The sequence below is a fragment of the Phoenix dactylifera genome, chromosome 12 (genome assembly GCF_009389715.1).
Source record: "Phoenix dactylifera cultivar Barhee BC4 chromosome 12, palm_55x_up_171113_PBpolish2nd_filt_p, whole genome shotgun sequence".
NCBI classification, from domain to species: Eukaryota; Viridiplantae; Streptophyta; class Magnoliopsida; order Arecales; family Arecaceae; genus Phoenix; species Phoenix dactylifera.
This window is the reverse complement of record NC_052403.1, coordinates 5,692,686-5,707,862: the sequence shown is the minus strand read 5'-3', so window position 1 is coordinate 5,707,862 and position 15,177 is coordinate 5,692,686. Positions and strand designations below refer to the sequence as shown.

Here is a 15,177-nt window from a genome sequence, read left to right as displayed (position 1 = left end):
CTGAACTTCTGGTTCGTTCCATAAGTGATGGTAAATTGCTTCTTGGGCCATGCGAATTTAGTGGGAGGTACATGTCATTGAATGATGAAATTCTGGTGTATTGTCAAGGGATCGGCTTATGCTCTGAATGAAGTACGAGTTGATTCAATTGGTCGCTTTATTTTTCCGGTCTTTGTGAACTTCTCCGCACAAAAAAGGAGGTCTTTGTCGAGTTCGAAATCTACGAACGTACTTCTAAGTTTATTGTGACTCAGTGATATCCACGAACTCCCTGTTGATGTTTTGCGAAATTTTCCACGACTTGCTTCTAGAATCCACTAGAGTACATTTGAATCCACCACACAAAAAAAAGAAATACCGAAAATCCACCCAAGAAATAAATAATTCATTGATTAAAATTTGAGTATTAGTAAGGCCTCGGATCAATGGAAGGCCTTCGGGAGGCTGACCAAAAGAAAGCAAAGGCCCCATATAAAATGGGAACAGGAGCCGGCTACGAGTCTTCTTCCCCCTTCATGGAAGGGAGGTGAGTTTCCTGGCCTGCATAGGGGCAATTTGCGAAGTTGGGGACGGTAGTTTTGTTTTGGGTGGAGAGAAAGAAAGAGAAGGTTCGCTCTTGTTTCTTGGGTACTCCCACCTCTTGGTTATCTCAAAGTGAACTTCGATGGTAGTATGTCGGTGGACGGGTTGTCCGGAGGTTTTGGTTTTGTGATCAGAGTTCATTTCGGAAGGATGATAGCAGCTGGTGGCCGTTATACGTCTGGACTTTCTGTTGTTGGCACGGAGCTGCGGGCAGCTTGGAAGGGGATATCCTATGCGAGACGGATACTTGGTGCTGAGCATATATGCCTCGAGGGGGACTCCTCTGTTGTGATTGATTGGGTTAGGGGAGTGGATAGATATAGTAATGGTCATCTCCTTATCCATGATACTCGTAGGTTGGCTTAGGAGCTGATCGATTTTCAGGCTTTACACGTGTTTAGGGAGGCGACCAGAGTAGCAGACTGAGTTGCCTCATTTGTTGTCCGGCATTCTGGGAAGATCATTTGAATATATGTAGGAGAGATACCTTTTACTATGTACTCTTTACTTTCTTTTGATATGGCTGGATGTACTCACGTTAGAATTATAAGGAGAAGAAGAAGAAGAAGGAGAAGAAGTCCCTTCTCTTTTTTGGTTTCGGCCTTGGTTTTCCTTCCCTCACATTACTTCTGATCCAGCTGGGCCATCAGGAAGGAAGATAGGGGGATTGGAGAGGGACTTCTTGGAGGGTGGAGATTCTTTTAATTTTCTCCTCTCTGTTTCTTCTCCCCCTCTTGGGTGGTAGAGAGAGAAAAGGAGGGAGAGGGGGCGCTGAATGGCTGCCGTGCTGTGATGTTGCAGACTTGCAGTTGCCCCTTGGGTACTCACTTGAAGGGGAGATAGTGGGATGGGACATTTATTAATTAGATGGAGTGAATTTCCCATAATGCCCCTACATTCTCTTAGAGAGCGGTTCCTTTCTGGACAAATTCTTTCCTTTACCTTGCTTGACATTGTAAACAGTACTATCAAGCATTATCTCAGTTATTTAATCAGTTTCATGGGCCCTTTTAAAAGCATAATTATATTAAATTGAAAAAGGCAAGACTCTTTATCTGTCTTTATTGCATACATGCATTTTTGTTGAAATAATGTACTTAATGGCTATCTATTTTTATATCTTTTTTTAATATTTTGTCTTCTTAAAAATTTTTATTATTTAAAAAAAAAGGCTCATTCGCTGAATCTGTTTTAGGCCTCCAAATGTATTGGACCGCTCCTGAGTGCAATGCAGATTTACAATCGTATGAATCCGTGATGGGGGTTAATACTTGACACAGGTGATGTAAATGGGGTCGATGCTGCATGCAGATGATTCTCAACTGTATATATGGAACCCTAACCAAGTGACTCGTTTCCTTTTTTTTCTTTTTCTTTTTTTCTGAGCAAAAGGTGGTCTGTTTCTTGTTTCCTTACAACAGCACAGAAGTAATTTGAATGTATATAAAAGATTGCCCCTTCTGCACTGCCGAACCTGGAGGCTCATCAACTGTCAATGTTGTGCTGGATTTTCTGTGTGTCCGCATCTCCGCTTCTATCCTTTTGCTTCTGTTCCTACTTTCTTTTTCCATAAATATACCATGTAAATAACATTTTTATTAAATGTGGCTCGATTTTCCTTCTCATAAAAAAAAGGGCTAAATTCCGATTCTATTTTGGGAGATAAATTTAGCCTTAGCCCAGCCAAGCTTTCTCGTGTTTCTAGTTGCACCAGGCTAGCCCAGCACAGCAAGCCTACACTGTAAAACACAAGGCAGTGCCAATAACGAATGCAGGCATCTGTGACACCGTTGCTATCGTGCGTGCCCCGCCCCGCGGGCCAAACCAACACGGACGGGCGCGTGCTCTTTAACACGTGTAAGATGTTTGCCTCGGAGACTTTGTAACGGCTGTAAGACCTGCGGCTATAAAGGGAGTCGCAGTGCTACCGATCGTTGTTCTCTCTCCGGCTCTCTTGATACCAGGACGGCTCTTGGCATCTATGGAGGTATCTTTCGGTTTCGGTCTCATCCATTCAAGAATCCCACGGAGCCTCTGAGCCCTGGGTCTCCTTCTGTTTCTCCTCCTCCTTCTTCTTAGCTTCTTTTTCTCTTTCTTTCTTTTCTTCTCCGTCCTCCTCCTCCGCTTTTTAATTTTAATTTCTTCGATATACTTATTTTCTTTAAATAATTTTTTCTTTGGCAACCCAAGAATTCATACAATTTGGAGACTGCTGAATGATCTTGCGTCGATGGTCGCTAGGGTTTGGAGAATTCAAATTCTTAAATCTTCTGTTTTGGTTGTTCAACTCGTCTCTCATCTCCTCGGCTTGTCTTCTGTTCTCTTCTTGAACGATGGGCGAGGCAGCTCTGGAAGGCCTGCTGTTCCGCAGGCAACCAGTATGCAGCCATTGTAGAAGGGAGGGGGGATATTTCGGTTTCGGTCTCATCCATTCAAGAATCCCGGAACCTCTGAGCCCAAGGTCTGTTTCTCTTTCTTCTTCTTAGCTTCTTTTTCTCTTTCTTTCCTTTCTTCTTTCTTGCTTTTCTTCTTCATTTTTTGTTCCCCAAACTGGGAAACTGGCATCGATATAGGGGTTTTTTTGCGGCATCGCGAAGTAGAAAACAGCTATTTCTGACAGCAAGGCAATCTTGGACCCTCTGCGGATGTTCTGAAGGCAACTGGATGCAGCAGCTTAGTCATCTTGAAGACTTACAACGCAATTCTGGATTAAGTGGTGAATCTGGGACTCTTCCTCCGCTTCGTTTGGCATTTTCTTTTCCCAAGATTTCTTTAATTCCTTTGTTAGCAATATATCATATAAATAAACAATAATTCTATTAATTCAATTAATGGAAAATCTTAAAGGAAATAATATACATGCATATCATTCGGCATCCAAATAATTCTATTTTAATGCAAAATAAATCTATTCTAGCACAAAATAAATCTATGCATTTAATAAATTTATATTATAGAATTTCAAATCCTACAAATCTACTAATATTAAATTAAAAATAAAAGTAGAAGAAAGTAGCCTGATTGAAGGCAGGTCGAAGCGCGTAGATGCTGTCCCAAAGAAGTATTTGCCCCCACGTACGGATCACCCGGCAATCCTTCTCGGAGATACGACGACCCTACAACTTCTTCTTCGGCACGTCTCGGAAGAAGTCAAAGCGAACCCGATCGAACTTGCAGATCCAGCAAAGAACGGAATGAAAAGAACTAAATAAACTGAATAAAATGTAAAAATAAAATTTGGAAGTGGCTAAGAGGGAGAAGAATTTTTCCAGAATTTTTCCACTATTTTTCTGAAATTTTTCGTGCTTCCAAAGAGATGAAATCAAGGGGTTTAAATAGGGATTTTTACAGGGGCCGTTTGGTCATTTGCGGACGCGTTTTCAAACGCGTCCGTTTTCAAATGCGTAACGCCCGCTGGGCGTTACCTTTTCTCAAACGCGCACGCGGCCCGAGATTTTGGCCGCGTGCGCATTTAAGTTTTTTTTTTTTTCAACAATCCCCCACAAAAAAAAACTTAAATAATTTTAAAATCAAAATAAAATGCTGGATATCTTATATTATGTAATAGGTGTAGGTACCTTTCGGTTTGAACCTTCACTTAGTGACAATTGATTACATCTGTGGAGCCAAGGTGGTCTTAACCTTGAACCTCGGTCCATGGCTCAGATTAAATCAACAACACACATAATATAGCCCGATCTGGGTTCTAAGCGGGTTGCGCTGTTATGGCCATGCGCAGATATCTATCATGTGCTTTTTAGGGAATCGCCCATTTTCCATAATCGCGGCCTCACGACTGCACATATAGGTGAGTCCTAATAAGGAAGCTAGCAAGGAAGCTCCTGCCTCTTGGGTCTCGGACTCATTAAGAGTTATACAAACGAACTCATCCTACCGCTTGCTTTTATGAGCACTAGCGCCATAGGGATGAGGAAAACATGAAATAGTGCTCCTCTTAGTCACACTCCGGTTTGTTTCTACCCATTGAACCTTTTAAGGTTGGGTTCCCACCGTGGTGATCTATCTTTATGGGCTAAGCCCCATCCCCCTCGACGACTCTAGAACCACTATTCTAGATAAACCTTTTGTAAGCTGATCAGCCAAATTATTTTCTGATTTTACAAAATTCAAGGCAATAACATTATTTTTCAATTTATATCTCAATGATTTATGACGTACTTTTAAGTGCCTGTTCATTTTTACATTGGCATTTTCTTGGTTGCACTTATCTATTGCAGATTTACAGTCACAATGTAAGGAGACAGGTGGTAAAGGTGACTCATCTATAGGAAGGTCTATAAGTAGATCTCTGAGCCACTCAGCCTCAGTGCTAGTAGTGTCTAAAGCTATCAGTTCAGATTCCATGGTACTCCTAGATATTAAGGTTTGTTTGGTGGATTTCCAAGACACAGCAGCACCTCCTAGGAGAAAGACGTATCCTGTGGTGGATTTAACATCTAAGGTATCGCTGATCCAGTTGGCATCACTATAGCCTTCTAGAACAGCAGGAAACCCACTAAAGTGCAAACTATAGGACTTGGTACCCTTAAGATACCTAAGAATTCTCTCTAATGCTGTCCAATGATCTCTATTTGGATTAACAGTATATCTACTAAGTCTATTTACAGCATATGCTATGTCTGGCCTAGTGTAGTTAGTTAGGAATCCTAGTGAGCCTATGATTTGAGCATATAGGCTTTGAAGGATAGGAGTTCCTAAGTTCTTCTTAAGATGTGTAGAGGGATCAAAGGGAGTAGAGACAGGCTGACAATCCGAATAATTAAATTTGTTGAGTATCTTGTCAACATAATGACTTTGGGATAACTCAATTCCATTTGCACTTCTAATTATTTTGGTATTTAAAATTAAGTCAGCTTGTCCCAAGTCTTTCATATCAAACTTATGACTTAAAAATTGTTTTACTTCATCAATTATCTGAAGATCTGTCCCAAAGATCAGTATATCATCTACATAGAGGCACAAGATCACAAATTTGTGTCCAACTCTCTTGTGGTATACACATTCGTCTGTACTATTGATTTTAAATCCAAATGTCAGTATGGTTTCATCAAATTTCAAGTGCCATTGCTTGGGTGCTTGTTTAAGACCATAAAGAGATCTGACTAGTCTGCAAACTTTATTTTCTTGGCCTGGAATTTTAAATCCCTCTGGCTGGTCCATATAAATTTCTTCATTTAAGTCTCCATTTAGAAAAGCTGTCTTAACATCCATCTGATGAATCACTAATTTATGAATGGAGGCTAATGCTATAAGGACTCTAATAGTAGTAATCCTAGCTACAGGTGCATAAACATCAAAGAAATCTACCCCAGGTCTCTGAGTAAAGCCCTTGGCAACTAATCTAGCCTTAAATTTATCTACAGAGCCATCAGGCCTAAGTTTCTTCTTAAAGATCCATTTGCACCCTATAGTTTTACAACCAGGAGGAAGATCAGTCAATTCCCAAGTATGATTTTGGATAATTGACTGCATCTCATTATCCACAGCTTCTCTCCAAAAAGGTGAATCCAAGGATTTCATTGCGTCCTCAAAGGTAGTTGGAGAGTCCTCTATAAGAAAAGTATAGAAGTCATCTCCAAATGTTTTCTCTACCCTGGATCTCTTACTCCTTCTAGGATCTGCTTCTACTTCTACTTCACTTGTCCTTACTTTACTAGAGCTACTAGCTATACCACTATCTACTCTAGTCTTAAGTGGAAAGGTGCCTTCAAAATATGTTGCATCTCTGGCTTCTATGATGGTGTTGTTACTAATATCACTTTCTTCTGAATTTATCACTAGAAATCTATTGGCATTACTATTGGCTGCATAACCTATGAATATGGCATCCACTGTTTTAGGCCCTATTTTCTTTCTCTTAAAATCAGGTATTTTAACTTTTGCCAAGCACCCCCACACTTTCAAATAGCTAAGATTAGGTTTTCTATGTTTCCAAACTTCATATGGTGTTAGATCATTATTTTTAGAGGGAATCCTATTAAGGATATAACAGGCTGAAACAAGAGCTTCCCCCCACAAATTTTCTGGCACTCCTGAGCTTATAAGCATGGAGTTCACCATATCCATTAAAGTCCTATTCTTCCTTTCTGCTACTCCATTTGATTGGGGAGAATAGGGTGCAGTCACTTCATGAATGATTCCATGATCTTCACAAAATTGAGTTATATCATTGGATGTATATTCACCTCCCCGATCTGATCTCAGAATTTTAATTTTCTTTTCTTGTTGGTTCTCAGCTTCGATCTTAAATATTTTAAATTTGCTGAGCACCTCATCCTTGGTTTTAATTAGATAGATATAACAGAATTTGGATAGATCATCTATGAAGGTCACAAAATATTTGTTACCTCCTCTAGAAGTTCTACCAGAGTCACAAACATCACTATGGATCAACTCTAATAGATCTGAATCCCTATTAACGGATTTAAAAGGCTTCCTAGGGAGTTTAGCTTCTACACAAATTTAACATTTCTCATGGTTCTTAAGATCACTTTTTGGTATTAGATTTAGGTTCATAAGTTGCTTAATTGAATTATAATTTACATGACCTAATCTACCATGCCAAATAGAAGGGGGTTCTATATTCATAATCAAATGATTTTCATTTATTAAAGGAGCTATTACATTCAACTTGAACAATCCTTCACTAAGGAATCCTTTTCCAATAAACATTACACCATGAGAAATTACAACCTTATTGGACTCAAAAACAAGACGAAAGCCTTGCTGGACAAGCAAGGAACCACTAATGAGATTTCTCCTAACAACTGGAACATGTTGGACGCCGTGCAGGGACAGGACTTTTCCAGATGTAAGCTTTAAGTCCACACGTCCTACTCCTAACACACGCGCCTCCGAGCTGTTTGCCATGATCACAGCTCCTCCACTTGAGATCTGGTAAGAAGAAAACCAGGAGCGATCCGAACAAATATGAATACCAGCTCCGGTATCAATCCACCAATCAAGTGCTTGTAAAGTCATGTTAACTTCAGGAGTGAAGGAAACAGACCTGAAAGCTGTCTCAGAGGAGCCAGCGCCGGAAGTCACCATGTTGACTTGAGCACTGGATGTGTGTGGACCCTTCTTCTTAGATTGAAGAGGTGCAGTTTTCTTATAGAAGCACTGGGGAGACAAATGGTTGGTCCGACCACACACATAACAGAAACGAGCACCACCTTCCTCTTTTTTCTTCTTCTGCTCCTGGGATTGAATAGGCTTCCCATTGTAGTGGTGGTTAGGGTTTCTAGGGTTGTAGGGTTTCTTCTTGAAATTCTTACGGAAGGGTCGGTTCTGATTTTTCTTAGGAGGAGCTTCTACATTATATGCATTATTTTTGGGTCCAGTAGAGGTATTATTTCTGAGCCTATGTTGCTCTTCAATCCTAATGGAGTTTAAGACTTGGGTTAGGGTGAAAACTCCTTGGGTATGGCTCAGGGTCTTGGCAAAATCAGACCAGGAAGTAGGTAGTTTATCTATCAGACAGGCTACCTGGAATGATTCATCCAAATTGGTTCCATTAGCCCTAAGCTGGTGGATCAGGGTTTCAAATTCATGAATTTGGTTATTCATAGGCTTTGAGTCCACCATCCTAAACTTATTGAAATCGGAGGCCTTGAACCTCTTTACCCCAGCATCATCAAGACCATATTTGCTATCTAGGGTGTCCCAGAGTTCTTTGGCACTCTTGGCTGTGTAATAGATATCATACAGCCTCTCAGAAAGAGCACCTAGAATTCTATGGATACAATGATAATCTATCTCATCAGGTGTCCTAGAGGGTGTGCTAGTGGAGGCAGAATGTTCAGTGTTGGAAGAGGTAGTTGGGTTGGACCCATTATCAACTTCGGTCGTACTTTCACCTATGGCTGAGATTAACCCTAATGTGGTGAGCCAGAACCGCATTTGATTCTGCCACCTCCTAAAGTTATGGCCATCAAATTTTTCAGGTTTGGCACTAAGATGGTCACTAGTGTTTGAGGCCATAGGATCAGGGTTACAGAATAGTGACAGAAACCTGATTGAAGGCAAAAAATCTATGTCAAAAGGTTGCACTAATATTTATATTGAACTTTGGATGTCTAATTGATATATTCAAAAAACTAATAGCCAGATCAGCTCCAGATCAGTGGTGGAGCACTAGGCTCACTTAAGTACCAGCCTTTCTTAGGCACGTATGCCTTTTTGACAAGCTTTTCTTAGACACTATTAGTTAGTGGATATAATCACTAGAAATCACACAAATTCAATATTTAAAATAACCTAAATGCAAATTTAAACGAATTAACTAATTTTTGAATTTTTCGTTTGACCTTTCCGAATTAGTAACGATTGATTACTAAATTTAATTCTAGCAAAACAATTATTGTAATTGAAATCTAATTTATCAATTCAATAAATTATATATATTAGAATTGATTTATTTTCTTATTAGAATAATTAATTACTAATTTTGTAGCAAATCAATTATGTAATTAAGATGTCAATTCAATGAATTAAAAGATTTATTTCTTTATTAGAATAATTGATTGAGATCTAATAAGTCAATTCAATGAATTAAAAGATTTATTTCTTTATTAAAATAATTGATTGAGATCTAATAGGTCAATTCAATAGATTAATTATTATGTATCAACCAATTTTCGAATTTTCCGTTTGAATGGGATCTGGAAATTACTCCTTGAGGAGTCCAAATGGAGGTATAATAAACCTCTTGGAGGTTAACCAAATTATTACCTCTTTAGAATAATTTATTATTAATGATGTGCTAGCAAAAATAATTATTGCAATTAAAATCTAATATGCCACAATTGTAATAAAAAATTTAATTAATTATATATTACTAACAAAAGCAAATACTTCTTTGGATTGTTAGCAATATATCATATAAATAAACAATAATTCTATTAATTCAATTAATGGAAAATCTTAAAGGGAATAATATACATGCATATCATTCGGCATCCAAATAATTCTATTTTAATGCAAAATAAATCTATTCTAGCACAAAATAAATCTATGCATTTAATAAATTTATATTATAGAATTTCAAATCCTACAAATCTACTAATATTAAATTAAAAATAAAAGTAGAAGAAAGTAGCCTGATTGAAGGCAGGTCGAAGCGCGTAGATGCTGTCCCAAAGAAGTATTTGCCCCCACGTACGGGTCACCCGGCAATCCTTCTCGGAGATACGACGACCCTACAACTTCTTCTTCGGCACGTCTCGGAAGAAGTCAAAGCGAACCCGATCGAACTTGCAGATCCAGCAAAGAACGGAATGAAAAGAACTAAATAAACTGAATAAAATGTAAAAATAAAATTTGGAAGTGGCTAAGAGGGAGAAGAATTTTTCCAGAATTTTTCCACTATTTTTCTGAAATTTTTCGTGCTTCCAAAGAGATGAAATCAAGGGGTTTAAATAGGAATTTTTACAGGGGCCGTTTGGTCATTTGCGGACGCGTTTTCAAACGCGTCCGTTTTCAAATGCGTAACGCCCGCTGCGCGTTACCTTTTCTCAAACGCGCACGCGGCCCGAGATTTTGGCCGCGTGCGCATTTAAGTTTTTTTTTTTTCAACATCCTTCTCTATATTTAGTTTTCTTCAGATAAATTTTTCTTTGGCTCCCCAAGAATCCATACAATACGGAGACCTTTGGAAGATTGGGGTGGGGATCTTGCATTGATGGTTGCTCGGAAATTGAGAACCTAAATTTTCAAATCTTCTATTTTGGTTGTTCAAGATTAGGGATTGTATGCCTGATAGTATTGTTATATGTGGAAACAAAGGTGCCTTCAAAGCATTTGGTTGTTTTTAATATGAGGCTTTTGGCATCTAGGAAGGTTTTTTTTGTTACCGTAATGCTGCTTCTCTCATCTTCTTCTTTTACCTTATCTTTGTCTTATTCCTATCACTTGTCATCTTAATTCTTGAACCAGACATAGCCTTTCTGCAGCTTAAAGCTGTTCTTGAAATTGACCCCCATCTCATCTCTCCTCTCTGTGTTCCTTCTTGACCGATGGGCGAGGCAACTTCGGAAGGCTTGCTGTTCTGCAGACAACCAGTGTACAACCATTGTTGGATGGAGAGGTCACTCGAGTAGACAAAGTGGGGGATCTTTCGGTCTCATCCATTCAAGAATTCCACCGCATCGCTGAGCCTTAGGTCTTCTTCTTCCTCCTTAGCATCTTTTTCTCTTTCTTTCTTTTCTTTTCTTCTTCATTTTTTGTTCCCCAGATTGGGCAAGCGGCACCTGTTTTAGTTTTATATGAAGAGGGCTGTGATGATTCCTAGGCAAGGGTCTTGCTGCATTGCGAAGTAGAAATGGCTAAGGCAATCTTGGAAGTTCTGCTGCTACCATTCTACAGGCAACTTATGCAGCCGCTTAGGCTTGTAGTTTCAGAGACTTGAATGCTAACTCAATGCTGGATTAAGTGGTGAATCTGAGCCTCTTTCTCCCCTTCTTTGCTTTGAAATTCCTTTTTGTTTCCCTTCAAAGATTCAGCTTTTTCATGGTTTCTCTAATGTCTTTACTATAATTAATTTCTTCAGATTATTTGTTCTTTGTCTCCCCCACAAGTCATATAATTTGGAGACCTTTGGAAGATTGGGGTGGGGATCTTGCATTGATGGTTGCTCAGGTTGTGAGAACCCAAATTTCAAATCTTCTATTTTGGTTGTTCAAGATTGGGGATCGTATGCTGGGATAAGGGTTTATTACATTTTTAAAGGTTTTGAATCTACTCCCTTGTGGCCACATATTTTCAATTTTTTTCACTCATCTTTTCTGGTTCTTTTTTTTAACTTCAATAGCAAAGGTTTTGCTCCTGTAGAGATTCCTCTTTCCTCCCCTACTGTCTATTCTCTTCCTTCATTTTTATGACCAATGATGACATATAAGACAACTGGAAAAATATCTAACGCTATCTTTTAGATGTATGTTGCTGTACAGTCCTGTTCCGTTAGCAGATTTCTCAGGCACTGCCCTTCTAATGCCACTAGCTGAGGAGCTGATCAGGCTTTGTGACAATTTTAAGTTGCTTCTTTTTTTATTGTGAGGCTCGATTGGTTTTGGAAATGGCAAGGCAAGACTGTACTGCTGGATACCGATTGTAGCCATTTATTTTGAACATTTTATTTAGCTGGACTTTTCTCTTTTCATGCATGATCTGATAAAATGTTTAAACTCCACCAAAATAAAAAGGTCAAAGTGAACTGCCTTCTTTTCTCTCTTAACATTTGAGGCATTAAATCCATCATATATGGAATAACCCAAGAGGAACAGATCATGTAACAAGGAGTATATGCTTAGTTTATTTAAGAATATCTCTACAATTAACTGATTAAGTAAATTTTTTCAATGATAGCTTTCTTACTTTTCTTAGTCACTATCAATTATCTATTATTGTTTTGTCAAGCAGTTGATATGTACGATATATTATATCCCAATGCAGGTATATGATTATTAGATATATAATGCTCATAATAGATATATTATAACAGGTATATTCTGTTGCAACTTTTGACATAATAATTATGAAAGCATTACGTTCAAGCACCAAATATAACTTAATTATGGACTTGGATTTATTTTGCAGAGCCAAGCTAATTATATGCCGAGCATTCAAACAATGGAATTAGCGAAGCCAGTTTGGTTAACTTACTTTGTGATCTTTACTATAATGACAAGGTAAAGCGGTAAGCATTTTATCATGTTGTATGGGCCTCTCTGGGTCAACACTTTTTCAAGTTTTATACATGTGAAGGTATTCTAATCTTGAATTTATTGCTTTGATAGAAAATATTTGGTTTTTTCTTAAGCTAATTTATTTCTTAAGTTTTTCTTTGGTTCTTCATTTTTTTATAATCTTGAATTTAAGCTAATAAACTCTGGTGAAATTTGTCCAGATCCTTGCTCCCTTGCACTTATTAAATGTTTTTCATCATTTTTCAAAAAAAAAGGTCTCTTTAAGTGATTTCGTCTTAGGCCCCAAATGCATGGGCACTGCATTACTCTCATCATTTAAAATGGATTTATGCTAAGTGCAAGAACTAGGAATGTGCCGCTAACTATGTAGAAGTCTCTACAATGATGCAGCGTCAGCAATAAATTATTTCCATCCTCACGTAATTCTCACGATCAGAAGTAAATATAGAATGAGAAAAAGACCTATACACTATGCCATGTGTCAGCTGCAAAAACAATAGCATCTTCAGCAAACACATTGAGCCCTTGCACCACCTGGGGAGGAAGATTCTCTGGATAAATCTCATAGAGCACACTGCAGAATCACAACGTACAATACAAGAGAGATTATGTACAAGAGTATAAAAAGAAAACTTCCTAAGATTGAATTATTGAAACCACACAAGAACAGAACATAGTTAGAATAGCATTTCATTCAGCTATCAAACATTAAATAGACCACCTAGAGCGGATCATCTTTCATCCTTCAACTTCCTTGGATCTCAACTATATCATTTACCAACGAGTATTGCCGCAGATCACACGTCCACACCCCACTCAGCCAATTATCAACTCCAGCTTTGTCTCTACTAATAGGTCATGCTGTCACGCCCTAAATTTGGAATATGATGTGTTGGTGCTACTGTACGGTATCGCCCGCAATAACACAAAGCTTATAAAAAAACACCGTATGAAATTTTATCTCATAAAATACAATAATAAAAATGGTCCAAAGTTTTTTCATTATTAAATAAAAATGTAATTTTTCATAATTTAAAGTCCATAATTTATACATAAATCATTTACAATCATGATTCTAAATTTTTAAAAAAATATGGAGACAGTCATATCAAACATAATCTATATCTTCATTTTTGAAGTTGATCGGTACATCAACAACAGTAAGGCTTGTCTTAAGGTTACTTGCTTCTGGTTGCCTAAAGATCATTAGCAAATCTGCTGCACTTTTCAAAATCATTTAAAAAGATAAATTAATTTGCATTGAATTATTTAAAAATTTAAATGCAAAATAAAAAGCTCTATGGGATCGAAATGGACTTGATCTGACGTTGTATCTTGACCGGAGAAAAGAGGCAGAAAAGGCCGGCCCAAGCGGTCGCCACGACACTGGTCTCGGATCCTGTTACGGATCCACCCGGTAGGTACACAGAGAAAAATAAGATCCTCAAGTGAGACGTACAGGCGGCTAGATGGAGAGAGATTCAACCAGGATGGGATCTCTCCAATTTGTTTCTTTTTTTTCCCCCTCCTTCTCTCTCTCTCTCTCTCTCCTTACTTTTTTTTTTTCTTCGGCAAAATAGGGGAGCACCCTCACTAGAATGGGGGAAGAGGGGGAAGGGCACGATGGCCCAGTAGGGTTGGGCACAGCGAGGGCGCCGGTTGCAGGAGCCCGACGGTGGGGAAACGGCCACCAATGGAGGTGGCAGTGCTGGCAAAGAGAAGAACAACAGAGAGGAGCATGTGGGAGGAGGTCGGGGCTATTGCCTTACTCCAACGATGCACTCCAACCATGAATCAGACAGAGATGGGCCACGACGAGCTCGAAGCAGAGAAAGGAAGATGCACGGAGAAAGATAAAGATGGAAGAATAGGAGAAGAGAGAGGAAGATGGAGGAGAAGGTCGTGTGGCCATGGCAACCGATAAAGGAGAAGAAACTGGGGGGAGGAGGCCACCTGATCAATCTAGTTTTCTCGCAATCGACAACGAGAAATCTCGTTGGAAAAGAAGAACGCGCGCGGAATCAACGATTCCAGTCTTCTCTTCCCTCTCTCACATGCGATTTCCTGCCAGTCTGTCGACCTTCGACACAGCCTGCTTTCCACACTCGGAAGCCTGGGTAGACATGGCTCACTGCGTTGAGTCAACTGGGTTCTTCACATATGATGAGGACGTAATATTGATCAGATAGTAGTTAACTAGCCCTCTCAAGATATCCTAACTAAATGTTGTCATTTGTTATGTTTATTCCAGAGCTTTGTAGTCTTCTTATTATTCTTTTTGATCCAGCATGGTGTCCGTCAAAGCATTGCCAAGTTTTGTTATTTATAACTTTTATAATTGATGAAGTTAGAAGCTTCCAAGTTTCTCCATTTTTTTAGCATGACAAGCATTTTTGTTTTGTGATTTCCTTGAAAATTCCAACATAAGATAGTTAATTTAGTAAAACCAGCAAATTTGTGATACTTGTCTATAAGATTATGATATTTCAATACCAATTTGTATTTGAAGGTGTGCTTCGTTGAGCTAATCATTTAGGAGAATGATCATAATTAATCGTCACCCTCACTCACCTGTTTGTGCAATAGTTACGACAACACTGCAGTACTAGTTTACTATGTATTTCTAATAAATTTGTCAATTATAAAAGTGGAGTTTAACTTTGTATTTGTTTCTCTACCTCTTTAGAGTATTTATCTCTTGATTCTAATGGTAATGCTTATGCAAGACTAGTGTAAATTGCCGATGTACCAAAAAAATAAAAAAAAAACCTACTATATTTTTGGGTAATCCCTTTATGGAAAACGTGCTCAAGGCTTAGGAAAAATTTAAAAAGAAAAAGGAAATTTCATCACAAAATGCATTTGCCCG

General features: G+C 38.5%; 1 long non-coding RNA gene across 2 annotated transcripts; it reads left to right on the top strand.

Moving 5' to 3' along the window:
• The first annotated feature begins 2,493 nt into the window (after positions 1–2,493).
• LOC120112725 lies at positions 2,494–15,116 on the top strand. 2 transcript variants are annotated; one of them, XR_005514372.1, is made up of 3 exons: positions 2,494–2,569; positions 2,929–3,043; positions 3,156–3,350. It is a non-coding gene; the product is annotated as an uncharacterized LOC120112725 (long non-coding RNA). The 2 variants fall into 2 exon arrangements; XR_005514371.1 differs by lacking the exon at positions 2,494–2,569 and adding an exon at positions 12,199–15,116 and having other exon boundaries at positions 2,695–3,043; positions 3,156–3,298.
• The last annotated feature ends 61 nt before the right edge of the window (positions 15,117–15,177 follow it).